Consider the following 9,426-nt stretch of genomic DNA (forward strand, 5'->3'; position numbering starts at 1 on the left):
TTCAGCCCGGAACCGCGCGACTGCTACGTCGCAGGTTCGAATCCTGCGTCGGGCATGGATGTGTCTGATGTCCTTATGTTAGTTAGGTTTAAGTAGTTCTAAGTTCTAGGGGACTGATGACCTCCGATGTTAAGTTCCATAGTGCTCAGAGCCATTTGAACCATTTGAACCAATAACGCTTTGGTCCACCTAGGCCCTTATGCAAGCAGCTATCTAACTTGGCATTGATTAGTAGTGTTGTTGGATATCTCCCTAAGGGACATCGTGCCAAATCCTATCCAGTTGGTGCGTTACATCGCCAGCTTTCTGATCTGGTTTGAGGGCCCTGCCCACAATGCTCCGGTCGATGATATCCCCAATGCTCCGGCGATCTTGCTGGCCGTGACCGTGTTTAGCAAGCTAGAAGACAAGCAGTAGATACTCTCATCGTCTGCAGGCTGGCGCTACGTTGCTGAAATTGTAATCATTTGTTTGTCTGTACGTGTACATTAGAACTGCTAATTTTCGACCCATTCGGATAATTCCTTCGTGAGCCGTTGTTTCATGTGCCTTAATGTATTTCATACAGCCCGTCTCGCCCGACACTTACATCTATTTTCCGGAAAGTTTCAAACGTCTCGCAACATTTTACAACGTCGAAAGTTTTTTATCAAGGTCGACAAATCGTATGAAAGTCTCTTGATTTTTCATAAGTTTGCCTTCCAATATCAAGCCAACGTCAGAACTGATTATATTACCCAAAAGTTTATGATTTAAATACAGCTGGTCCTACCGTTTTATCTGTCGTTTATTTCTTTCAGTTACAAACGAGAAGCACTTTCTCTAGTAAGTTTCATATACTCACTAAAACTATTAACTGCATAAAAATGTAATGGAGTTTAACACAGCAAACGTACATGATCGATCGCGCAGATGTGCATACATGACCGGCCGGCCGGTGTGGCCGTTCGGTTCTAGGCGCTTCCGTCTCGAACTGCGTGACCGCTACGGTCGCAGGTTCGAATTCTGCCTCGGGCATGGCTGTGTGTGATGTCCTTAGGTTAGTTAGGTTTAAGTAGTTCTACGTTCTAGGGGACTGATGACCTCAGATGTTAAGTCCCATAGTGCTCAGATCCATTTGAACCATTTTCTTGCATACAGGACCATTTGCAAGTTATCAGCAAAATTATACGAAAAGTGGAAAGAAGCAAATCAACCAAGGCAAACGAATAATGATAAAAAGGAATTCCGTTCCAATAGCGTTTCAAATGTATGTACTACTTGCCTGATCCATTTGAGAAGTGAACTGACATAACAAAAAAATGGTTCAAATGGCTCTGAGCACTATGGGACTCAACTGCTGAGGTCATTAGTCCCCTAGAACTTAGAACTAGTTAAACCTAACTAACCTAAGGACATCACAAACATCCATGCCCGTGGCAGGATTCGAACCTGCGACCGTAGCGGTCTTGCGGTTCCAGACTGCAGCGCCTTTAACCGCACGGCCACTTCGGCCGGCCAACTGACATAACACTGGAACATCTTTCGCAACTACAGCCTTGAGTTTAGCAACAATCAGCAGACAATAGTAGCAAAGGAAAATTATGTGCAATTATTGCGACTCACATTGAATTAAGAACATGAGAAGTTACATTAGGCACAAGCGAAAATAACACAGAAAACACTCCAACGCTGGGACAATGGGAATGAGCAACGAATACACTACAAAATAACAAAAAATACTAAAGTGAACAACCTTGGTTTCTACTAATAAAATCATATCATTTGCCAGGAATTAGGTATGCTTCAATTACAATTTGATACATGTATTGGCAAGTACGTATGAAAACAGGCAAAACGTTCAATATTCGAGAGAAACAACATATGGTTCACTTTCCGAAAATCGTAGTTTGAATACAAAAAAAAAAAAAATAAAGTCGACATGAATGTGTGCTGATATTTCGTAAATGTAGTGGCTCTCTCATTTGTGAGCAGATGAGAGAAAAAACAGGGTTTGCCAAGTCAGACGAGTAACTGTAAGCTATATTTATTTTATGTAAAAATTATGGTGTTCAGTGTTTCGGATCTTCAGGTGTAAGTAAAAACAAAACAATATTTTCCACAAAAAGTCCAGTGCTTGTAGCTGGACGCATATAAATATTATTTTGCAACTAGAAAAAGGCGTTTTGAAGCTCTAGAACGAATACTGAATTGAGCAATATAACAAAACGAAAATTAATTTTTGCTCATTAGTATACAAGAACATTTTATTTTTTAAGTTGTTGTACCTTTCATTAATTGCCGATTTCTTATGTCTTGTAGCTTACATATATTTGTCAACTTTTATCTTTAGTTCTTGATGTATTTGTTTCCCTTGTTTTAGAGCTTTAAATTTGATAAATAATATAAACTGATCGATACATAGTCTGTCCATTTCATTTAACATTACCTCTCGATTTCCAGAAGGAGACAGAGAAGTAAACTCATCCGTAAACCGCTGTTCTTGTAACTATTCCCTTGTACTTACAACTGTCGTGAGCTTATCTTACTCCTATGTTACTGAGTGCTACGCTGGCGTAGCGGTTTAACTGCAGTGGTGGTTAAATACTTTCATAACTAAAGTCTACATTAACAATCACTTCTCTTTATTCAAAATCTGCAAGCATTTTAGCCATTTCTTTTTTGTTCACAGTGTACTTTACTCTTGTGTGTATATTTTGGCACAGTTCTGAACGGTTTGCAGAAACGCAGTTCTAAATAATTTCTCTAGTTGACAAATGGAGCCCACTTACAGTGGGGTTCCCTACTTTTGCCATCTAAGTGTAACATTAAGATTCCTCCTCGAACACTTCGATGCTTTCTGATTCGAAAAATATCTTTATTCGGACAAATTGAAGACAGAAAATTTTTAGATGGAACGGATGAATAAATAAATACAATTATCTAATCATGGCCAGGTCATAGGTGCTTCCGCTGCGTAATACTAGCTATGAAGATATTTTTTCTTTGGCGGGCGACATGAAATTCTGTATTTATTACGCATATCTGTATACTTTGTATAATATAAATAACCTGAAATTGCTATGGGTTCGTGTTTAAATTTTGTTTCCTATACATAATCTTTTGTCTTTGTGCGTCTAATTTCTGTGATCAGATTCGGTGATGATTTTACATACTTTCAGGAAAGATGGATAAGGGCAAGCGTTTCACTTTGAGGTAAGAGAACATAGTAACAAAAGACATAGTCGAAAGCTATAAGCGAAAATCTTTTTGATACCTCTGACAGTTGACCTCTTCTACTACAGGCCGTTTGCTTTCCATATTTTGGGAGGAGGTGGCTAAATATGGGCTCTAAAGTTCATATCTTAAGAGCTACGAGTACTTTTTCGTCTTTACTACCCCAAAACATATCTCTTCTACCGAACAATGCTTATAGCTCTTAAGATGTGTATCTTGGAGCTCGTTTACTAGAAAATAGTTTCTTATTTTGGCCCATAATACTCCGCCCAAAATATGAAAAGCAAAGAGTTAGCAGTAGAAGTGGTCCACTGTCAGATATATCGGAAAGACTTTTGCTTATAAGTCTCGACTCACTCGTTTCCGGACCAATATACCTAACCTCCAATTCATACAGTTACTTTTTTCCATCATCCCCGAAAATTTGTAAAATCATCGAGGAATCACCATGTACGTCACCATGCCAAAAATATCTTCCGGCGATATCACTACCACTCTCTCCGATTATGGTCCCAAGTTTAGTCTTTAAACCATTCTGTATCAATTCGTTCTTTGCAAAAATCTTTTCAATAGTTGCGTTTCTCATTCCATCACTGATCTGCACATGATCGCTTCGCTGACAGTTTCACTTGTTCCGGCAGCGAGAGTTTCTTAAAATAAAGACAGAACGGGAATGTCTCGGTTTTAAATAACGTGTTCGTTAGTAACTAAGTGAAGATTAGGGTGCAAAGCTTTCTGACACAGTGAAATAAAACACTAAACAATTACTCCAGAAGTATGAGTATTACCTTTCATGTAAGCCGGCCGGAGTGGCCGTGCGGTTCTAGGCGCTTCAGTCTGGAGCCGAACGACCGCTACGGTCGCAGGTTCGAATCCTGCCTCGGGCTTGGATGTGTGTGATGTCCTTAGGTTAGTTAGGTTTAATTAGTTCTAAGTTCTAGGCGACTGATGACCTCAGAAGTTAAGTCGCATAGTGCTCAAAGCCATCCAGCCTTTCATGTAAATACACACTTTTATGTCTGCTAAATACAATATAATTAACTGACCCCCGTTTTTTTATATCAGCCATTTACGGTACCAATAACTTATTAGCCAAGCTGCTAAGGTATCTTAACCTATATGTACTCTGCACTGAGATCCAAAAATTGATAGCTGCGCTTTTATTAGAAACTTTAGACGCGTTATAGTGAGTTTTCGAATATTGAAATAATAAACATTTGTTACCCAGTAGCCTGCATATTTGCGGAATAAAGGTAGGACGACAAAACCTGCATTAAATAATTTATTCGGAAGCAGTTAGTATACCTATAGGGGAAGCCCTATCACGAGGAATTCAGCGTGACGCCACTCGTTTTAGATTCATTTTGGGACATTAATGAAGCGGTACGATAAATTAGCGCAGTCATTCAATTAATAAGCGTCAGCTGAAACCCTGCCTGGCCGCGTCTCGTATTTACACGTGGGTCGATTGCACTGCATCGCCGGGAGGCAGCTGACTGACATGCAACAGTCGGCAATTAACTCGTCAACTGCATATTACACATCAATGCGCCACACGGCAGTTAACCGTTACCGATGGCTTGTCAATTAGAAGTGACAGCGATAACATAGGCAGTTCTGCATTTTGTGCCTTGTATCAGGCGAGACTGTTTCGTGGGTGGACGCTGATGGTCTCTGAAAAGCAGTAACAGGTAATACTAAATAAGAACCACATCCTAATGTTCTGAAAAACTATATTTTTTAGCTCACGGATTTCGGACTCTTAGGTCATCTTTATGTGACAACCGAATGCTGCAAACACAGATGAAATCACGTGCGACTTACAAATATTATTTATACTAAATATACAAAATAAAGTTGAATTTACAATTGTAATCTATTATTTCTGACCAAAACTTAATTTAACAGAGGGGGAAAATTAAACTGATTCTGGTCATTTAATACTAAGCTAACATTCTATGTCATACTTTCGAATTATCTTCCTGCTTCTCTTAACGAAATGTAAAACTTTGTATTCTAGACCTGTGAGTCGTTTTCTGTTGAAAGATGATCGAAAAATGTTGAATCTTTCTTTCTTGATCTCAAGTTCAGATAACCTATTTTACACTTCTGTACGCTGGCTCACGGGAACCAGAGAGTAGTTACAAAAACTGGTTTATCATCCCATATTTTGGAGAAATTTCATATCAGCTGGCAAAAAAAATTTAAGTCTCGCAACTAAGACCTGCTTGTTATAGCATCATCAGCATACCAAAATGTTATTCAATAGTAGAGACAAACTGCAACCCTTGCCACAGAGTGGTATGTACATAATCACATGCAGGCATTGTGGAAAAATGTATGTGGTCGGTCAGGAGGTGCTGTAGTAATTAGGTTATATGAACATGAGAGAAGCTGAAGTCTTGCTGCTCATATTTCAACAGAAAAACACTCATGTGACGTAGAAAGCAAAGTTTTCATTGTGTTAAGGAAAGAAAAAATATGATCCTACTGGAAATACTGGAAATCAAACAAGTAGCACAGAATTCTAGCTTTGTATTAAATGACTACACTCAGTTTCCTTCTTCCTCGCTCTATTAAATTAAATTCGCTTTGCTAATAGTAAAACTATATATTTAACTTTCCATTATCTGTGAAACGTATCTTCACATAAAAACTTCGTTCCATTTTTAAGGTTCGGTACCACAATCGGCAAAAACGGGAACCACTATAGGATACCTTTGTTGTCCGTCTGTCTCTCTATCAGGCTGCCTACCTGGCCAACAGTTAAAAACGGTTTATCTCGAGAGCAGGTATACGTATCAAATTCAAATAAATGTCACATACTAAGGTGTATGGTCCTTTACAGTGTAGTAAATGTAAGTCAAAGGAAATCAAAAGTAAGTCAACACAGTCGAAAAATGCGGCCATTTATGTCACATATTTTGACATACGCAAACTCACTTATCAAAACTTCTAGGGTACTTCTCGTTGACGCAGAACCATGAGATTTGGCAAGCAGCAAGCTTTCACCGTAAAAATAGAAGGAAAAAATCCAACAATTGTTAATTTGTATGAAACGAAAAAAAAATTTATTTATTACCTGAGTGTTTGTCTGTCCTTCTGTTAAGATAGCTCTTTACTCAGGAACGGGTATACATATCAAACAGTAATTTAGTCCCATACTACTGTCTGTGATCCCTTGGCTGTGTAAAAGGCGCAAGCTTAAGTGAGAGCTGTCAAAAGATACGGCTGCTTACGTCACATATTTTTATACTCGAAAACTCTCTCACCCCCGTAGGGTACTTATTGTTGGCCTAGAATCACGAAATTTGGTGAGAAGCAAGGCTTCACATTACAAGAAAAACAAGAATATCCAAATTATTTTAATTTGTAATTATATCACAAGAAAAAATATTTTTATCATTCTTGAATGTCTTGGAATTCCTGGGACCGATATCGTGCCAATATCGATATCGATAACAGGGAAAAATTTTCGAGATTCTCGATTCCCGGAGAAGATGAACTGTCTATATATATAATTAAGTTTGTACACAACCCTCGTGGGCAACTCTTACTCGCACTTATCCGGAATTCTATTTTAGTTAAGTAAATATTTCTGTGGGACGAAAAAGTTATGATTTCCTACGTAAACTCTCCAAATGCCATCAGCTTCGTTTCTTTAATTTTTTTAGTTAAGTAACTATTTCTGTGTGACAGAAAAGTAATGATTTCGAATGTAAACGCTCCAAATATCATCATCTTTGTTTCTTTTGTATTTTCTGTGTAAATAATATCTGTAGGTGGCACGTCACTTTATCTGTGCTTGTAAGAGTCAGTTGTCAGGCGAAGTTGGCCTAAGAAGCCGGAAACTGGGTTGGAACAAAAAAAAAAAATAATTTTGTAGAACATGAGGAAATGTATTCTGCTTAATATTTATTATCATATTCTGCCAAGCACCGACGGAAAACTGAGTTGATTATAACACATTCCTTTCCTATTCTAATTTAAATGGTGTTCCAAAAGGTGTGCTATATTATTGCACGATATAATACCGGCTAAAACCAAAAGAAAGCAACGTTATCGTTGGTCGTAAAGTTTTAATCACCACGTCGAAAAAATGAAGTCACATATTCAACGTTCTGTCTGTTTGAAGGTACATGTCAGCAGTCCTGGTACGCATTGCAACCCCGAGCCATATTACCGTAGCACACCACAGGAGGAGCCACAAAAATCACGCATTCCATTGATAATGTGGAGTGCAGTGCGGTAATTCCTTTTCGGCAGCAGAGGTATTCTCTTGCGGCTGTGTCAGGCCAATCTATATGACTTCTTGAACAGCGTGGATTGGCCTTACACAGCTGCAATATGTACGTTGCTTGTGCAAACGACTTGTTGCACGACACTCCTCTTACGTGCTGCGTTGTTCTGTTTTGGCTCGTCTAGCGCTTGTTTTGTTACTGGTGTGCGGGGATTTCAGTGTGTAGACATGCGTAATCCAACACAGTTTTTCCTCGACCAATTTGGGTTGAAAAAATGCGGAAATTTTTATGAGACAACGCAGAATATTTTCGCTTTGGTCCCCATAGTTTCACGAAGTTCTGATAGGTGGCAGTACTGTAGGTAGCCTTCAAAATGGTGTCTGTAACGGATGTCTTTTCCATGCTCTTTAAGGAGATCAATAATTGAGTTTCTTCTGGGCAGAAAGCCAGAGCCTCGCAGGTATTCATAGGCGCTTGTAGAATGTCTACAGGGACCTGGTAGTGAAGGAAAGCACAGTGAGCTTTGGGTGAGGTGGTGTCAACCATCATTCCAACATTGTGGCGCAAACCTGTCTGGCCAGCCGCACAAAGCTGTGACTCCTGCAGTGTTTGAATGTGAGGTCACTCTCATTCAAGGTGATCAACGGATCACAATCAAATATCGGTAGAGTGGTGTAGGACTGCCGCATTGCACGAAATTATATTGAAAAAAGGGTTTTGTATCCAAAAGAGCGACGAATAATATGGCATAATAGAATCCTGACAAGAAATAACCTGCTTTTAGAAAAAAAAGTGTTTGATTGCTCATTGAACGCCCCTTGAGTAGCGGAACAAGGGTGGCACCAGCACATTATGTTAGTGCGGGTTGCTTAATTCAGGGGCAGGTATGCACTCAGAGGCAAACGTATTGTTCTCCTTTCATTGCAGGTACTCAACCTATTGTTCTGCTAAAAGGATCCTTCCTTTTGATTGATAGGTACTTAACCTATTGATTGGTCATTTTGAGGGAATTCGATTGTAGTGTATGCAATATTGTTTAAACAATTTATACTGTTTATAGAATATTGTGTAGTTGTAAATGGCAGTGTATGGAATACAGTTTATTTGTTTAGTTAAAGAATTCGTCTGGAAATCTATTGCTGTTTATGGAAAATTGTTTAAACAATTTACACAATGTGTGGTGTATTGTTTATTAAAACAATTTGGGGGATTCAAGGCCGTGTATGGATATAGTTTATTTACTTATTTAAAGAATTTTTCGCCACCCCACCACTCCAACCCAACCCCACTCAACCTCTCCCCTCTCACCCTCCCCTCCTCTACTTGGAAATTGGGGGCTCTGCAGTGGAGAGGAAGGATCTCACGAAGGGAAATTCAAGGGTATATTGTTGTTTTATAACAAAAATCAGTTTGCGGGGCATGGATTTCCCTTGCTCATCATTCTCTGCTGTTTGGAAAGATGCAGGTCTTGTGAGAAGTAATTACATCGATAGCATTTCCTTAGTTTTTATTCAGATTGTGCAAGGAAAACCGTCATGAAACACACATCACACATAATTACACACACAGTTAAAAATCTTTCGATCATGAAGGAAACACCGCCCGTTGTCCCCTGTCCACTGGACAGTGAAGGACGTTACCACACTCTCAGGAGTCCCTCATGAAGTGACGATGCGGCCGTCAGCTGCTGAACCACGTGCAGGTATCAGCTCGGGTCTCCAAAGGATGAGGCGGCGACATCCCTTTGATACAATGCACCTGAGAAATACCTGTCGAAATACGTGTTCACCTAGGCACCATTGCTGGCGCGATGACACAGAGCTGAGGGTCCAGCGCTGAGAGAGATGCGACAGGACAGCCCGGCCATTACTTATCAGTCCCTTCCCGGAATTCGTAAAGTGCTGGCAGTTTATGGAATATAGTTTATTTTTGTAGTTAAAGAATTCGCTATGAAATTTATTGCTGTGTA

Source organism: Schistocerca nitens, chromosome 7, assembly GCF_023898315.1.
Source record: "Schistocerca nitens isolate TAMUIC-IGC-003100 chromosome 7, iqSchNite1.1, whole genome shotgun sequence".
Lineage (NCBI taxonomy): Eukaryota > Metazoa > Arthropoda > Insecta > Orthoptera > Acrididae > Schistocerca > Schistocerca nitens.